At 49.2% G+C, this 16,499-nt stretch overlaps 1 long non-coding RNA gene across 1 annotated transcript in view; it reads left to right on the top strand.

The window, feature by feature from the left end:
* LOC135237749 (uncharacterized) overlaps positions 1-16,499 on the top strand; it is an 83,981-nt gene that overhangs the window by 36,054 nt on the left and 31,428 nt on the right. The gene's annotated exons all lie outside the window — the stretch shown is intronic.

Raw genomic sequence — 16,499 nt, 5'->3', positions numbered from 1 at the left:
CGGCTCTTTGTGCAGAGGCAAAGTGCGAGATTAAAATGAGCTCCTGCTCCCCCCCCCCCCCCCCCGCCTCTTATACAGCCCCCACCCCCCTCCCCCAGGCCAGTCAGCTGCCTCCGCTGTACACAGGTACACAGGTCATGCACCGGGCGGAGGAGAGGAGAGGCCCTGACTGGAAAAGGGTCCCCTGGGGGGGGCCCCCGGAGAGTCACCCAGGAGGGCCCCTGGGAGGCTGTGTGTGAGTTCCCTTCATCCTCCTGGGTCACGTGTGGTTGCCATGGGTGACGTGTGGTGTCTGATCCCATGTCGATGGGGGGGGGGGGGGGGGCTTGTAGCCTGTCGGTCTCGCCGGTTTTGCCGTACGGTTGCCCTGCCGAGGATCGGTCTACACACTCCCCCCCCAATCCCCCCCCCCCGCCCCCGCGCCAGACTACGTCCCATAAGACCACGGGCTGCCCTCCCTTTCTGTCTTGCTTGGCCCTTAATTGATCAATTAGAGCGGCTGATTGCACAGCTAACCCTGGGCTCCTGCGTCTAAGCAGGTTAGATTACTGGGAGGAAGTAAAAACCAGTGGACCACGCAGCCCTCCAGGACCAGGCCTGGGGTGGCCCTGGAGTACAGAGTACATTCAGCTCGGGCGAATCATGGGTATCGTACGGATAAGACACTGCAGCCACTTCAGATCTAAACTCAGGAAACAGGGTTTTTTTTTTTGTCTTTTTACGGAGGGGTTGTTGGAGGCAGCTGTGTGGGACGCTGGTTATGAAACACAGATTTTAAGCAGAGGCATGCTACGGGTTCAAATCCAATGTGGGGGCACTGCAGTCCGGTACTTGGGTTAAATATCCGACTGCATAAGTTAGGCGTGACATAATAAGATGGATCATGAAATAAGTAATAAATAGTGGTATTATTCGCATCTTGGGGAAGCCACCCAGGGTTGTTCGTAGCTCTCTGAATGTCCGTCTCTGTGAGGCAGAGCTCTATGGCGTTAGAATTCGCTTCACACGGTCCTGCAAAAGGTGGGGAAATGGCTGTGAGCGTGGCTCTAAACCCCCGGCTCCAGCCGCCCCTCGTTCTCCCGGTCAGACCCTCGTTTGGACACTGAAAAATGGGGGGGGGGGTATTATTTGTGGGGTGACCCCGTGCGGAATTGAGTGACCCCGAGCGGAATGGGGTGACCCCGTGCGGAATGGACGGCGGGCCGGGCCGGGGTCACTCTGTTTTGGGGTTTGTCGTGCGGGCCACGGGGCAGTGGCGACTCTGAAAGCAGCTCTGTTGGCTGTGGGAACTCGGGTTAGAGGGTGCTGTTGATCGAGGTTCTTTTCTGGGCTACAGGTTATTCTCCATGTGCGTGTTCTTGCTGTAATGACCAGTTCTGTACGTGCGTGTTCTTGCTGTAATGACCAGTTCTGTGCGTGCGTGTTCTTGCTGTAATGACCAGTTCTGTACGTGCATGCTCTTGCTGTAATGCCCAGTTCTGTGCGTGCGTGTTCTTGCTGTAATGCCCGGTTCTGTGCGTGCGTGTTCTTGCTGTAATGACCAGTTCTGTGCGTGCGTGTTCTTGCTGTAATGTCCAGTTCTGTGCGTGCGTGTTCTTGCTGTAATGACCAGTTCTGTGCGTGCGTGTTCTTGCTGTAATGTCCAGTTCTGTGCGTGCGTGTTCTTGCTGTAATGCCCAGTTCTGTGTGTGCGTGTTCTTGCTGTAATGTCCAGTTCTGTGCGTGCGTGTTCTTGCTGTAATGTCCAGTTCTGTGCGTGCGTGTTCTTGCTGTAATGACCAGTTCTGTGCGTGCGTGTTCTTGCTGTAATGCCCGTTTCTGTACGTGCGTGTTCTTGCTGTAATGCCCGTTTCTGTATGTGCGTGTTCTTGCTGTAATGCCCGGTTCTGTACGTGCATGTTCTCGCTGTAGTGTCCGGGTCTGTACGTGTTGATTCGCTATGAGAAGGCAGAATAACGTACATGATGACGAAGCAGGTTTCTGGCCGTCTCTGCGTCCCTGGGGGTGACTTGATGAAAAGTGGCAGCTGTTAAATTGTTCTGATGTCCCTCAGAGGTGACGGCGCCGCTGCGTGCTTCTGGGTGACAGTCAGCGTGTCCGGCGCTGTATGATCTTATGAGCTTTTGCGGTACGTGAGAAGGTGTGTGTGATGGTGTGTCTGACACGGATGTGTGTGAGAAGGTGTGTGTGACAGTGCGTCTGACACGATTGCGTGTGTGTGAGGTGTGTGTGACAGTGCGTCTGACGCTTGCGTGTGTGTGAGAAGGTGTGTGTGACGGTGCGTCTGACACACTTGCGTTTGTGTGAGAAGGTGTGTGTGACGGTGCATCTGACACGCTTGCGTGTGTGTGTGAGAAGGTGTGTGTGACGGTGCGTCTGACACGCTTGTGTGTGTGTGAGAGAAGGTGTGTCTGACACGCTTGTGTGTGTGAGAGAAGGTGTGTGTGACGGTGCGTCTGACACGCTTGCGTGTGTGTGAGAAGGTGTGTGTGACGGTGTGTCTGACACGCTTGCGTGTGTGTGAGAAGGTGTGGTGACGGTGCGTCTGACACGCTTGCGTGTGTGTGAGAAGGTGTGTGTGACGGTGTGTCTGACACGCTTGCGTGTGTGTGAGAAGGTGTGTGTGACGGTGCGTCTGACACGCTTGCGTGTGTGTGAGAAGGTGTGTGTGACGGTGTGTCTGACACGCTTGCGTGTGTGTGAGAAGGTGTGTGCGACAGTGCATCTGACACGCTTGCGCGTGTGTGAGAAGGTGTGTGTGACGGTGCGTCTGACATGCTCACGTGTGTGTGAGATGGTGCGTCTGACACGCTTGCGAGTGTGTGAGAAGGTGTGTGTGACGGTGCGTGTGACACGCTTGCGTGTGTGTGAGAGAAGGTGTGTCTGACACGCTTGCGTGTGTGTGAGAGAAGGTGTGTCTGACACGCTTGCGTGTGTGTGAGAGAAGGTGTGTCTGACACGCTTGCGTGTGTGTGAGAGCGTGCGTGCTTGTTGCCGTTGTGCCTGGCCGCTCCTGTGATCTTCTGCTTCATTACGTTAGCGCGCGACTGGCCTCCTTTGTGATTTTCTGCTGCCGGTTGGGCTCCAGAGCGTGCCTTGCGTGTGTCTGCTCTGTTCCCACTGGCGTAACGTGATGATTTATTTCACTGTAACCTCATTGTCAGCTTCTCAAAATGTGACTGCACGTCTCGCTCTCTGTCTGCTCCCTGTGTGCCCCGCTCTGTGTGTGTGTGTGTGTGTGTGTGTGTGCGTGCGCATGCGTTTGTGTGTGCATGCATGCGTGTGTGTGTGCGTGCATGCGTGTGTGTTTGTCTGTGCGTGCGTGCATGCATGTGTGTGCATGCGTGCGTGTATGTGTGCGTGCGAGCGTGCGTGCGTACGTGCGTGCGTGCGTGTGTGTATGTGTGTGTGTGTGTGTGAGTTTGAACATTAGCGGTGATGCGTGTGTGTGTGTGTATGTGTGTGTGTGTGTGTGTGCGTGTATGTGTGTTCATGCGTGCTTGTGTGTGTGCGTGCGTGCGTGTGTGTGTGTGTGTGTGTGTGTGGCATGCTGTACCCAGCGCAGCAGCAGCAGCAGCAGCCTGACCGGCCTCGCGCAGGGAGAGCTCTGCAGGTCTGCGCTGGGCGGTAATGAGGCCTTCCTCTCCCCAGGCTGCGCACAGGGGGCGGTCCTGGCGGCGCGGAGCTCAATCCGCTCCCTTTTGTTGACACTTGATGTAGAAATTTGGGGTGGCGGCGGTGGCAGCAGCGGCGGCGGCGGGGTGCCGCAGATGGAACTCAGAGCTCGTACACCAAACGCTCCGTGGAGGAAGAGCCTCGTCCTGACAAGGGGTCCTTCCTGGGCTTCCACAGGAGAGGCGAAATTCTCCCCGTCCCGCAGCGCCCCGTCCCCTCTTCAGGGTTAGCCGTAAAACCAGTGCCCGCTGTCCCAGTATGGCACTCTCCTCGCTGTGGGCCACCGGTGGTCACTGGCGAAGGATAAAGGGGGTTTGATCGCTCCAAAATATCTTCTTTTTTTCTTTTCTGTGACAGCTGTTGCTTTCTGTTGATGCGGGAGCCATATTGTCTGTGTTCTCTGCCAGAGCTGCAGAGTATAACCAGCGAGTCTTTCCTGGCAAAATGTTTGATTTGTCTTGGATTTCTGCAGCTTCTGTCTACTGCACACTGAGATTTGGAATGAATTTTAAAGAGAAAGGAAGTCAAACAGGCGTTGCTCTTATTTGAGTTTTGCACATCCTTTTTGTTGTCATAGTTTCAGTGGAATGCCCAGCTTGCGTGTTTTTGCTGGGGGGGTAAAAATGCTAACATTTAGCCTGCACAATGTTCATTTTGGGTCATACTGCTCCCCCCCCCCCCATATCCTCACCACTCCTGCGGGGTGTTCGATGTCCTTAAAATGGACTCTGCGCACCTAATTCTTAAATACTTCCCTGGAAGTTGAGGATGAAGCGAGTGGTGGTTGAAAATAACGTGCCCCTTGTTCTCTTGTGTCCCGCCCTTCCGGTACATTCTGCCAGCAGCAGTGTCACCCCTTCCCCCCTTCCCCCCGGAGGGACGGTCTGCGACTGGCAGGTCATGTGACTCAATGAGACCCGAGATCAGTAGACAAATGTCAGGCTGTATCCCAAAGAGAGACGCCGATCGCACCCGGAGTACTGCATCATGCATGAGAGTTTCCTTTCCGGGGAGTCGGTCCCGATAAGCGGCACTGCAGGTGAAACACTGAAGGGTTATGGGTTATGTATTTTTAGTGCGCTCTGAAAATGGGATGCCATAAAGAAACCTGGTACGCGGTTGCCCTAACAGAAAGTTTTTGACAGAGTGGCTGGGCAGTGTACTGGGTAAAGAACTTGGCTTGTAACTCTGAAGGTTTGATTCGATGGCTCCCTGTGAGCGTTTAGCCTGAATCGTTTTAGTGAAATATTTGTATGTATAAATGGACTGTTTAAATATATATTTTTTTTTGTAAGTTGGTGTACTAAGTGTCTGCTAAAACCCAAAGATAAATGTGAATTATTTACAAAATAGATCAATTTCATCATATTTCAACCATAGCTTCATTTTGATTTTTTTTTTTTGGCATATTATTTAAATTCTGCGAACAATGTTCGTATTAACAACCCTACGCAATGCAGTCCATAAGTATTTGGACAGTAACACAATTTTTGTTGTTTTGGCTCCATACTGCAGTACATTAAATTTGAAAAGAACAGTGAATGTGAGTTTAAAGTGCAGACTAATATTTAAGTTGAGAGGGTATTTACATCCATGTCAGCTGATCAGTGTAGGAGCTACAGGCCTTTTTATACACAGTCCCATTCATTTTGGAGGACAAATAGTAACTGGACAAATTTGCATAATCTTAAATACATACCCTGGACTGATGATTTAATATTAATGTTCCAAATTTGAACTGTTGAACTAATCCTGAGTCAATTACATGCCATCATGCTTTTCAGACGCTGTCTCTTGCATTGTCGGTCTTCCTGCCAATTCTGTTGTTTTTAGTTCGTTTTTCTTTTTTTGAGAATTGTGACTTCATTTTATGTTTGTTTCTCTTATTCTTGGGTTAATTTTTTTTGTTAGCTTTGAGTACTGTGGTTTTCACTTTTTGTTTGTTTCTATTCATTTTTGGGTTCATTTTGTGTGTGTTTCCTCGTAGGTTCCGCACAGTGTAGGGGTGTAACCCCTCTTAGTGCGTTTGCTTTGTGAGGACCGTAACTGTACAAAGCGCTTCTGATTTCAACCGCCATCTTGGTTTTCCTCATGGAGCCATCTTCCTACCCGCTCTTTAGCTTTAAGAGCTTTAGCCGCTTTACCTAAAGTGCGTGTGCGATCCGACCGTGTCTCTCTGACCCCCCGTCCACAGCAGGGAGGATATGCTAACGTTAATCGCTTCCTGATCCTGAGGATCTATAACCATAAGTACCTTTGTATTAATTAATATGGAGCGAGCCTACACTTCTACATCGGGCTTCCTGTCCTTGGCGCTGTCTTTTACAGTTGGAAGCGCAGCTTGGCGCTAATGGCGAGAAGCTAACGGTCGTTTATTTTTAAAAAAATCTCCGGTCTCATCAGGAAGTTGATTTTGTTATGCAGTTGTCATGTCGTTTAAATTTAGTTTATCCTTTACCCTAGACCTAAATATAGTTTTGCAAGAGAGACATACAAAAGAGGATGTGAAAGCCAACCTGGTTCAGAAACCCATGATTATTTGCCATAGTTATGAAATGTTATAAAATTGTGAATTGGCAAGTGCCCGGCGAGGGTCAGGAGTCATCAAATGGATGAACGGCTGAGATTACATTACATTACATTACAGGCATTTGGCAGACGCTCTTATCCAGAGCGACGTACAACAAAGTGTATAACCATAACCAGGAACAAGTATGACGAAACCCCTAGAGAGAAGTACCGGTCCAAGTGCAGGGAACAACCGCATAGTTCAACTTGGACCCTGAAGGTTAAACTGATTAACACTAACAACGAGAACGGCAACAACGCAATCTATGGAAAAAATACAAGTAGTCGTTAAGACAGTTAATGCACCTAAGTCCCCTACGAAACAGCTGCCTAGTTACAACCCTAAGATGCAGCGACACAGCTCTGTGGGGCAATGCAGAGATTCTGAGATGCAGCTCTCTGTGGGGCAATGCAGCGATTCTGAGATGCAGATCTCTGTGGGGTTACCCAGTCATGCAGCTCTCTGTGGGGTAAGGCCTACAGATGGAGCTCCTGGTGGAGACCTGTGATGGTGATGGCGGGGGTGCAGTAAGCAGCACATCCTCCACTAGCTAATGCATCTCAGGGGCCCACAGTGAAGGATAGCAGGGACAGTGACAGTATTTTTAACTCTGTTACATTACTGTGTTTAACAGACTCGGTTATCCAGAGTGACTTACACAGATTACTTACACACGCGCACACACACGCACGCACACACACACACACACACACACACCTCTGAGGTCCACATTGAGGAATAGCACAGAAAGTAACAGTATTTTTAACTCTGTTGCATTACTGTGTTTAACAGTCTCTCTTATCCAGAGTGACTTACACAGATTACTGACACGCACACACACACACACACACACAAACACACACACACGCACACACACACACACACACACCTCTGGGACCCACATTGAGGAATAGCACAGAAAGTAACAGTATTTTTAACTCTGTTGCATTACCGTGTTTAACAGTCTCTGTTATCCAGAGTGACTTACACAGATTACTTGCACACACACACATACACATACACACACACACACACACACACACACACACACACACACCTCTGGGGTCCACATTGAGGAATAGCAGGGAAAGTAACAGTATTTTTAACTCTGTTGCATTACTGTGTTTAACAGTCTCTGTTATCCAGAGTGACTTACACAGATTACTTACACACACACACACACGCACACACACACACACACACACATACACACACACACACACACACACACACACACACACACACACACACACACACACACACACACACACACACACACACACACACACACACACACACACCTCTGGTGCCCACAGTGAGGAATAGCAGTATTTTTAACTCTGTTGCATTACCGTGTTTAACAGTCTCTGTTATCCAAAGTGAATTACACAGATTACTTACACACAGGCGCACACACACACACACACACGCACACAGTTGGATATTTTTACTTAAGTAGTTCAGGCTAAGTACCCTGCTCCAGGGTACTGTGTAAAACCTTTTGTGTTGTAACTGTAAGTGCAGTTCCCTAACTGTTCGGCTGAACTGCCGCCATATCTTACCGGCTATATTTAGAGTCTACTTTGAGTTCACTCCCCTTGGGGGGATGTGTTGCACTTTGTTTCAGATGCAGTGTGTTAGAAGCCCATTCTTTTCTGTCTTCAGCAGCCGATGAACAAAGCCCTGCTCTCAGCCTCGGTCCAGTGGATGTTCCTGATGGGGGCCGCAAAAAAAGACATTCAAAATTCATTTCGATCCGCGGAGGAACAACCGAATGAAGGGCTTGGCTGAACTCAAATTTTTTAAAAAAAACCTCTGACGGAAGAGGCCGAGGTTCTCGTGCCGGGCCCTCGTCCTTGTTGCCGTGACGCTGCCGTGTGCCGGTTATACGCTGTGGCTTCGGCGCCAGATCTGCGGCACGGTAAAAAAAAAAAATTTAATAAAAAGACGATGAAATGGGGGTGGTTGGAAGAGAGTGGGTCCCCCCCCTGCTAATGCACGGTGGTTGGAAGAGAGTGGGTCCCCCCCCCTGCTAATGCACGGCGGTTCAGCCTTGTTAATGTGTCCTATGCGGAAGCGTGCCCCTGGTTTGGTGTGGGGGGGGCGGGAGGGGGAGGGCAGGACAGACCTTGTCGGCCGTCTGAATCAGTGCTGCGTGAGACTGCTCTGCATCTCTGGCCTTCCTGAGGCAGAGCGGCCGGAGGGCAGTGTTAATGACCCCGGCTCGGACTGAACCTTCAAACCTTCACCCCCCGCACCGCCCTCTCCATCTCTCTGTGAGAGGAGCCTGAACCTTCACCCCCCCACACCGCCCTCTCCATCTCTCTGTGAGAGGAGCCTGAACCTTCACCCCCCACCGCCCTCTCCATCTCTCTGTGAGAGGAGCCTGAACCTTCACCCCCACACCATTCTCTCCATCTCTCTGTGAGAGGAGCCTGAACCTTCACCCCCACACCGCCCTCTCCATCTCTCTGTGAGAAGAGCCTGAACCTTCACCCCCCCACACCGCCCTCTCATCTCTCTGTGAGAAGAGCCTGAACCTTCACCCCCCACACCGCCTCTCCGTCTCTCTGTGAGAAGAGCCTGAACCTTCACCCCCCACACCGCCCTCTCCATCTCTGTGAGAGGAGCCTGAACCTTCACCCCCCACACCGCTCTCTCCATCTCTCTGTGAGAGGAGCCTGAACCTTCACCCCCCCACACCGCTCTCTCCGTCTCTCTGTGAGAAGAGCCTGAACCTTCACCCCCCGCACCGCCCTCTCCATCTCTCTGTGAGAAGAGATAGGGCAGAACGGCTCTCCCTGTGCGGTGGCTCCCCCCCCCAAAATCCCCCCCGACCTGTATTTTAGGAACCCGAAAGAGCTGCCAAACCCCTGCAGGGGGGGGCGGGGGGGCGGGGGCCCTAACGAACACGGGGGCCGACATCTGCTGGTGTACCCCCCCGGAGACAGACAGTGAAGGCTGTGACATGCGAGTGAGTGCAGTATTTGGCGTGTAGCGGGGACTGTTTGCATCATCCCCATAACTGAGATTTAAAAAAAAAATAAAAAATGGATGCCGAGACCTTCAAGGTTTTCTCTGTACGGGGAACTTGGAGAAAAGAAGAAAAAAAAACAGATGTTTGCTTTGTCTGTTGTGAAGGCGATGTACGAACGTTGAGTACAAAACCAGGAACAAAATATCCCCGTCGTTCCGACAGAGTTCTCATTGAACTCAAGTCCGATGTCAGATGCCTCCTTGATGCATCTGCCTGTTCTTTGAAAGCCTGAAACGCTGTGAATGTGCGCTCCCCATCCTGCCTGTCCCCTGGCTTATTCATGCGACGCGGTGAAGGCAAACACTCATCTTCCAGGATACGAGGAATAAAATTACAGAGTATCAGAAATGTGAGGCTAAAATGGCCTCTTTTCCCCTGACAATAAAACTCCCGGGCGTCCTGCACTTATAACCCTGTGATAAGAGTCGCTTTCTCCTGAGTGTTTTTTCGACATTCTGAGTCGGTGTTCTAGAACTCCGTTGATTTCGATCTCCAGTAGGTGACTGTGACATCAGCGTTAGAACGTTCAGTTAAGAACACTCCAATCGCATATTTGCAACCCTCACACCTTAAAGGGATGAGCCATAGCAACCACATCAGCTTGAACCGCTAAAACCAGTGAGCGTAATGGGAGAAAGCCAAACCAGTAAAAAAATATATACATATATGTATATATGTATATCTGTAATAAGCACAGTCCATATGACACGTGACTGGTGGTGAGGCTGCCCGTGGTTCTGCGGGGTTTGTGGGGGTGACGCTCGGGCTGTACTGGGCCCCGGCCATTAGAGGCTGCCCCCCCCCCCACCCAGATTTCACCAGCCTGCTCTCCTTTTCCCACCAGGGAATGATCATTAACCAGGATCCTCCCCGTCTGACCTGTACGGAAGACTAATGGGTGTAATTTCTACTGCCTCTCCAGTGCACCCCCCCTCGCACCCCCCCCTCGCACCCCCCCTCGCACCCCGCTGTTTTAACAGGCTCTCATTTCAGCTGAGGTGGCTCTAATTTGCACAGTTTTTTTTATCTCCTTCATTTTCGCCCGTTTAGTTAAACACACGGTCCACCGGTCCGCCCGCCGTGCGGCTCGGGGTGCCAGTCGGCTAAAGTTTTGCAGCACACACCCCCCACCCCCCAAACCCCTAAACTCCCTCCCGCGGGAGACAGGGAAGCGTCGCCCCTCCTACAGAAGGCCCATTCGCGTCCCGTTCAGTTCTGGAGCCCGGAGGAAGCTGAAAGCCGCCACCCGCCATCGCCCGGTGGCCGCGGTATCCGAAGCGCTTTTGAGGAAGCCCGCCTTTCCTAATTGACGACGCGCTCGGTCGTCATTGTGTGCCACATCTGCTTGGGCGCTCGTGTCCCGTGACTCTACGTCTGCAAAAATGGGTTCTTGGAATCGGAAGAATGGAAGCCGCTACAGCGCTAACCAGTGATTACATCATTAACCAGCGAATCCGCTAACCGCTGAAGATGCCGTCGCCTCCCCCGCGCGTTGTCTTTAAAGGTGTAATCAAATGCTTACGCAATCACCATTAGCATTTTTATTTTTCTCCCGTAATGGCCCTCCGCCATCGGCTTACAAAACCACCGCTCCCCCTCTGCCGCGGCTGTGAGATGGAGACAAATGGGGCTCTGGCATCTGGAGTGAATGAAAGCACCTGTGATATCGATTTCCGTCCGGATGTGTGTGTGTGTGTGTATGGTGTACGTGTGTGTGTGTGTGTTCTGTGTGTGAGGGGGTGTGTGGTGTGTGTGTGTGTGTGTGTGTGTGAGTGTGCGTGTGTGTATGTGAGTGTGTGTGCATGTGTGTGTATATGTGTGAGTGTGCGTGAGTGTGTGTGTGCGTGTGTGTATGTGTTCTGTGTGTGCGTGTGTGTGTGTGTGTATGTGTGTGTGTGTGTGTATGTGTGTACGTGAGTGTGTGTGTGTCGTGTAGTGTATGTTGTAGTGTGTTGTGTGTGTGTTGTGTGGTGTTGCTTGTGCTATTTTTGTGTGTGTGTGTGTGTGTAGTCGTAGTTGTGTGTGCATGTGTGTATGTGTTCTGTGTGTGTGTGTGTATGTGTGTACGCGTGTGAGTGTGTGTGTGTGTGTGTGTGTACTTGTGTTGAGTGGGTGAATGTGTACAGCATGTCTTGGTGCTCATCATTACTCCCAACACTAAAATAACAGAAATAAAATGCTCAACTGGACTGTGTGGTAGTGCATTTGCATTGATCTGCCAACTTCAAAACGGCAGTTTTCAAAAAAGAAATTTTGAACATTAAATTGGTTGGTATCGCAACAACAAACATCAGAACCAACTAATAGAGGAACAGAGTCGCGGCAGTAAGCATAAGATCTCTGTACTGACCGATAGTTTCACTTATTCCGATTGTGCAGTTGAAGCACCGCAATACAACTGTGTTGAAAAGTATATGTGGTGATGACCATATGCTGGCAATGACAAGGAAATTGCAAAAATATGTGGATTGTGTCATTTCTCCTCTGTATAAAGCCGGATCAGAGGGGGAAGTATCAACATTTTGGGAGACGTTTTTACGACGGCGAGGTTGCGCTGGCTCGTGAAAGGAGAATGGGGTTTGGCGGAAAAAACGTGTTGCAGTTTCAATCTGTTCCCTGTAGCGGGGAGAGCGAGCGGTGCACCTGGGACCCAGTTTGGCCAGATATTTATGTTCGGCGAGAGCCAGGCCGAGGGAACCGTGCGAGATGAGGGTTCACCAAAACGTGCCGCTTCGCTTTTCGCACAGAGCTGAGGGGAGGACTCGGGAGTGTCGAGCAGAGAGGGCAGGAGGGGAGGAGGGACAGGAGCACGAATGAGGACTGAACTCCGCTGATGTGCCATCGGTTTGGCACTTGCCCATCTTGTCTAAATATGGAAACGCATCAGAATTTCAGAGGGCTCTCTTTGAAGATGAATTATATGCACAGGATACATTTTTCTCTTTTTTTTCCTACTTATTTATGATCATTTCGTAGCACTTTTTTTTATCTTTATAATGTTTCAATGAGGAGGCTAATAAAAGCTGGATATAAGTAAATTAAATAGTGTATTAACATGTTATTTTGTTGTTGGTCTTTCAAAGGACACGTGTTTAGGTGTGACTACTGAGTAACAGGTTGACGACACAGACTGAAATTTTTTAAATGTACGATGAGTACAAATTTGTTTGGCTGCAGTACTGTTTCATTAATTGTAAAATGGCATTTTTTTTACTTAGCACCATGGACTTGGAATAACATCCAAAGCTCTGTTGGAATTAAAAAGGCTTATTGCATTGAATTCATTCATTACCCCTGTGCATAGCACTTTTTGTGAAGATTGTAATTGTTTTAACTAGATCTCTGGGAATTGTTTGATTGCTTGTGTTTTGTCTTTGGGTTGTTAATGAGGGCTGCTGTCTTGGCCAGATCTCCTGCAAAAAAAGACTACGTTCTTTTCAAATACATGTTGCCCGACACTATTTAATTTGTTTACTTCGCACCAGTTATCACTCATTTTATCTATGCTGTAGTTTCTGTCATCAGTATATGAATGAGCATGTCTCCTTAAATTTTATTTTACTGTTCAGTTATTCTTAAATGACCATTATGAATTCCTACATAGCATATAAATACACAGGAACAGACCAGTAAGTGTGTGCCTGTGTGAGTGTATGTTTGTGCGTGTGTGTGTGCGTGTGTGCGTGCATGTGTATGTGTGTGTGTATGTGTGTGAGAGTGTACGTGGGGGGTGTGGGGGCCATGGTCAGAGCTGAAGGGCTCAATAGGACTACATTAGAGCTGAGTGGCAGAGACTGGTCTTTGGGTGGGTAGGGGTGGGTGCGGGGATGGGGGTCGATGCAGTCTTTGGGGGCTGTCACCAACCTCTCTGTACTGCTGAAGTTGAATTAATTGTGGAGGCCATCAGTGCGATTTCCCCCAAAAAGTTCACCTCTGAAATGCCAGCGAGCCGACCTGTGCTGAAGGATTTGACGGCTGGAGAGACTGACTGATCATTGAGGCTTCGCTTAGAAAGACTCGGCTCTTTGTGAGCTGCTCTTGTTCAATTAGGTCAAGTTGAGTTCCTGTGGCACAAAATGGATTCATACATTTTTCATTGTGCACTTTTTTCCCCCAACTAGATGAAGAAAAGAAGTGGTGACAGGTGAATTTTGGCTCTGTTGGATTAACAAATATATGTATTTTTTTTCCATGAGGCAAGGTGTACAGAGACCGCCCTCATTTTCTTTCACCCACAAACCAGAATTTTAAGTCGTATATGGAAGAGCTTCCGTATAAGAACTCCATTTTAAATGGCATATAGTCCTGAAAACCTGTTCCACATTAATCTGACCACCACATGGCTGCTTTGCCCTCCAGCAGTTAGGCCTGTATGGTTAACTTTCCCCAATAGCAGGGCTTGGGGCGTGATTAAGTAAGCCGCGCCATCAAACTAATGGACACGGAAGTGATGCGGAAGTGAGGCTTCATGAACCCCGCGGTGGGCGGAGCTAACATGCCATCTGTCAGTCATCATCGTCATCACCACAACCTTTATTTAATTCTCGGAGGTGCATTCGAGGGCCCAGGGCCCTCATTTTCAATGTAGCCGAGATTGCAAAAACATTTAAGACACAATAAGTAGAATAAAAGATCACAGAATATAACAACAGTAAAACCGACACAGTATGTAATAAATAGTTAGAATAAAATAAATTGAATGACTCGTGAAAGCGAAAGCGGCTGTCACTGAGGGGCACTTTACGGCCGGGCCCCTCCCATTAGGGGGGTCGTGAACCGTCGCTCTCCTCGATATGACACGCACTGAGCGGAGGTGAGCTCCAGATTGTACGGCTAAGACCCAGTGATTGCGGCCCATTTGCCTGATTAGACAGAATGAAAAAGCAATAGGGTATTACAGCTTAAGATGTTAGGAGTGAATTCCTCAGGGGAGATATGTTCCCAAAAAAAGAAATTCCCTTGAATAAATGGCGGCTGGTGGCAGCTGTAATCAGCACTCATGAGCATCTCTCCTGCATTAATGCTAAGCAGTCAGGGTTTGTGCCGGACCTCAAGAGCTGTGACCATCGATTTGCCTGGATTTTCAGGATTTTTGTCAGTGCTGCTGCCGTAATGTCCATCGGCTGCAGGGCCATGTCTGGTCACGGTCAAATGTCGGAGAGCGCTGAATCTAACCGTTAAAAAATAAAAAAACGTGCGTTGCATTGATGTATTCAATACAAAAAAAAACCACTGAATCAGCCATAAATGATTCATATTCAGCGATTCACGTTTCTCCTTGTGTAAGGCAAACACTAAAAGATTGCTCTGCGTGTCAGTGGATGTGTTTAGGAGTGTTCTTGTGACAAAGGCTGATTTAATTTTAGCGCGCGGGGTGAAAATTGCAGAAACTTTTTCAGTTAACGCCGCCGCGCAGGCTTAGTGTTGAGCTCAGCACGGGCAGCACAGATCCTCTCCTGCTTACCTGTAATGTAAATGTGGCTTGGAGTGCGTGGAGGCTCCACTTTTATCCATCGTGTCAAGCCGAACTTCCCTCTGTTAAAAAACGATAAATAAAAATAATAGAAACTGAAAAAAGAAGGGGGTCTATAGGAGCAGTGGGGATGAACTGAGGCTTCGCAAATGCTGAAATGTTTTGGAAAGATAATGTATACTTTTTTAATGGGGGGAGACAGAGAGAGAGAGAGAGACAGGGAAAGAGAAAAAGCAAGAGAGTGGTGAAATAAAATTGGAAGCGTCATGACACTAGGTTGGTGAAGGCCTGAATAATGTATTTTATCCATGAAAAGGTGTCATAGTCCTTGGGCTCATTTTGGGACCAACAGACATAATCCCAGTTGGTTTATTCTGCCCTCCTCACTATTCTTGTTGAGTTGTTTTTTTTTGTACCCTCCTGGTATTTAACTGTCATTGAGGCTGATGGATAGAGAGAGATTTTTTTCTTTTTCTTTTTTTTTTTGTTGCTTTAAAATCCATACTTAAGCTCACAAATGTACTTATCTAATTAATATCTATTTATATAGGATATGTTGGGTATAATTCAACTTTATTGCAGCAGTCTAATCCACTAGTAAGTTGAAGTAGTTGTTTTAGAACGTTTGCGTTTAATATGACCATGATATTATGGTTGTTTTCAGTCCCCTAGAGGAGGGTTGTTATGTCTGTTTTTGCACCTTCCATAGCAGATGAACAAATAACAGGCACAGCTAATTAATGGTATTAAATGTGCTGTATAGTAACTTTAGTTCCACTCACCACATACTTCTAATACATTTATTAAACGTGTATATGGCATGTCCTCGTTTTCACAGCCATAAGTTCCTGGTTTTGTGCTCTCGGCTGGACTGCCACAGAGGGAAATATTTCCAGACTTGGCTTGGCATCTTGTTCAGTTCGGTGCCGGAACTGAAGCTATCCATTCCAATTAGATTCACTTATTGGCGTATTGATTGAAGGGCTGTTTTTCACTCAGCGCTAGGGTCCCGCAGGGTTGGGATGGGTTTCAGTGATTTTTTTGGGCAAAAGAAAAAGATGTCCGTTTCCTGTGTGGGGAATGGCTGGCAGAAAGGGGAATTCTGGGTTGTGCCGGGTGCTGTCGGCTTGGTCGGAGGTGACCTTGGACAGCGCTAGCCTATTAGAAGGCTAGCCTTGGACTGCCCATGTTTTAGTCCGTGTTCCTCCAGACTGGGGGGGTGGGGGGTGGGGTTCGGGGGGGGGGGGGTTGTGACTCGTCGCTCTTTCTGCGCCGTGTTGGGGACGGTTGGCCGTAGCGGCGATGCGTTTGTGCGCCATGAGGAGAGCCAATCGCTGGAGGCGACCGGAGGAGAACGGAGGAGGGCGAATATAACGCAGAGAAGATGGAGGAGCATGAGGTAAAGGCAGCAACAACAAAAAGAAAGTTTCTATCCCAGTAGTCCTTGGGGCCATGGAGTGACGTCTGTGTGTAACCAGCTCTAGCCCAGGGGACCATGGGAACCTCTCTGCCCCCCCCCCTCAATCCCCCGCCCCCCCACAACTCCACCCCACAGGGAGTTACCCAACAGCTTTCTCCCGTTATTATTCCTGATGTCTTCCAGCTCTTCAGAACCAATCAGGCGCCTGTCACTCTTCTGCTCAGAGCATAACTCCTACTTTAATAACAGTGATCTGGGCGGTTGACCCCTGACCCCTTCCCTCAGTGCTCTGCTTGGTTTATTGTAATTCATGGAGGTTCTCCGG

This window comes from Anguilla rostrata, chromosome 13, assembly GCF_018555375.3.
Source record: "Anguilla rostrata isolate EN2019 chromosome 13, ASM1855537v3, whole genome shotgun sequence".
NCBI lineage: Eukaryota > Metazoa > Chordata > Actinopteri > Anguilliformes > Anguillidae > Anguilla > Anguilla rostrata.
The sequence above is the reverse complement of the archived record's forward strand: the minus strand, read 5'-3'. Positions and strand labels throughout refer to the sequence as shown.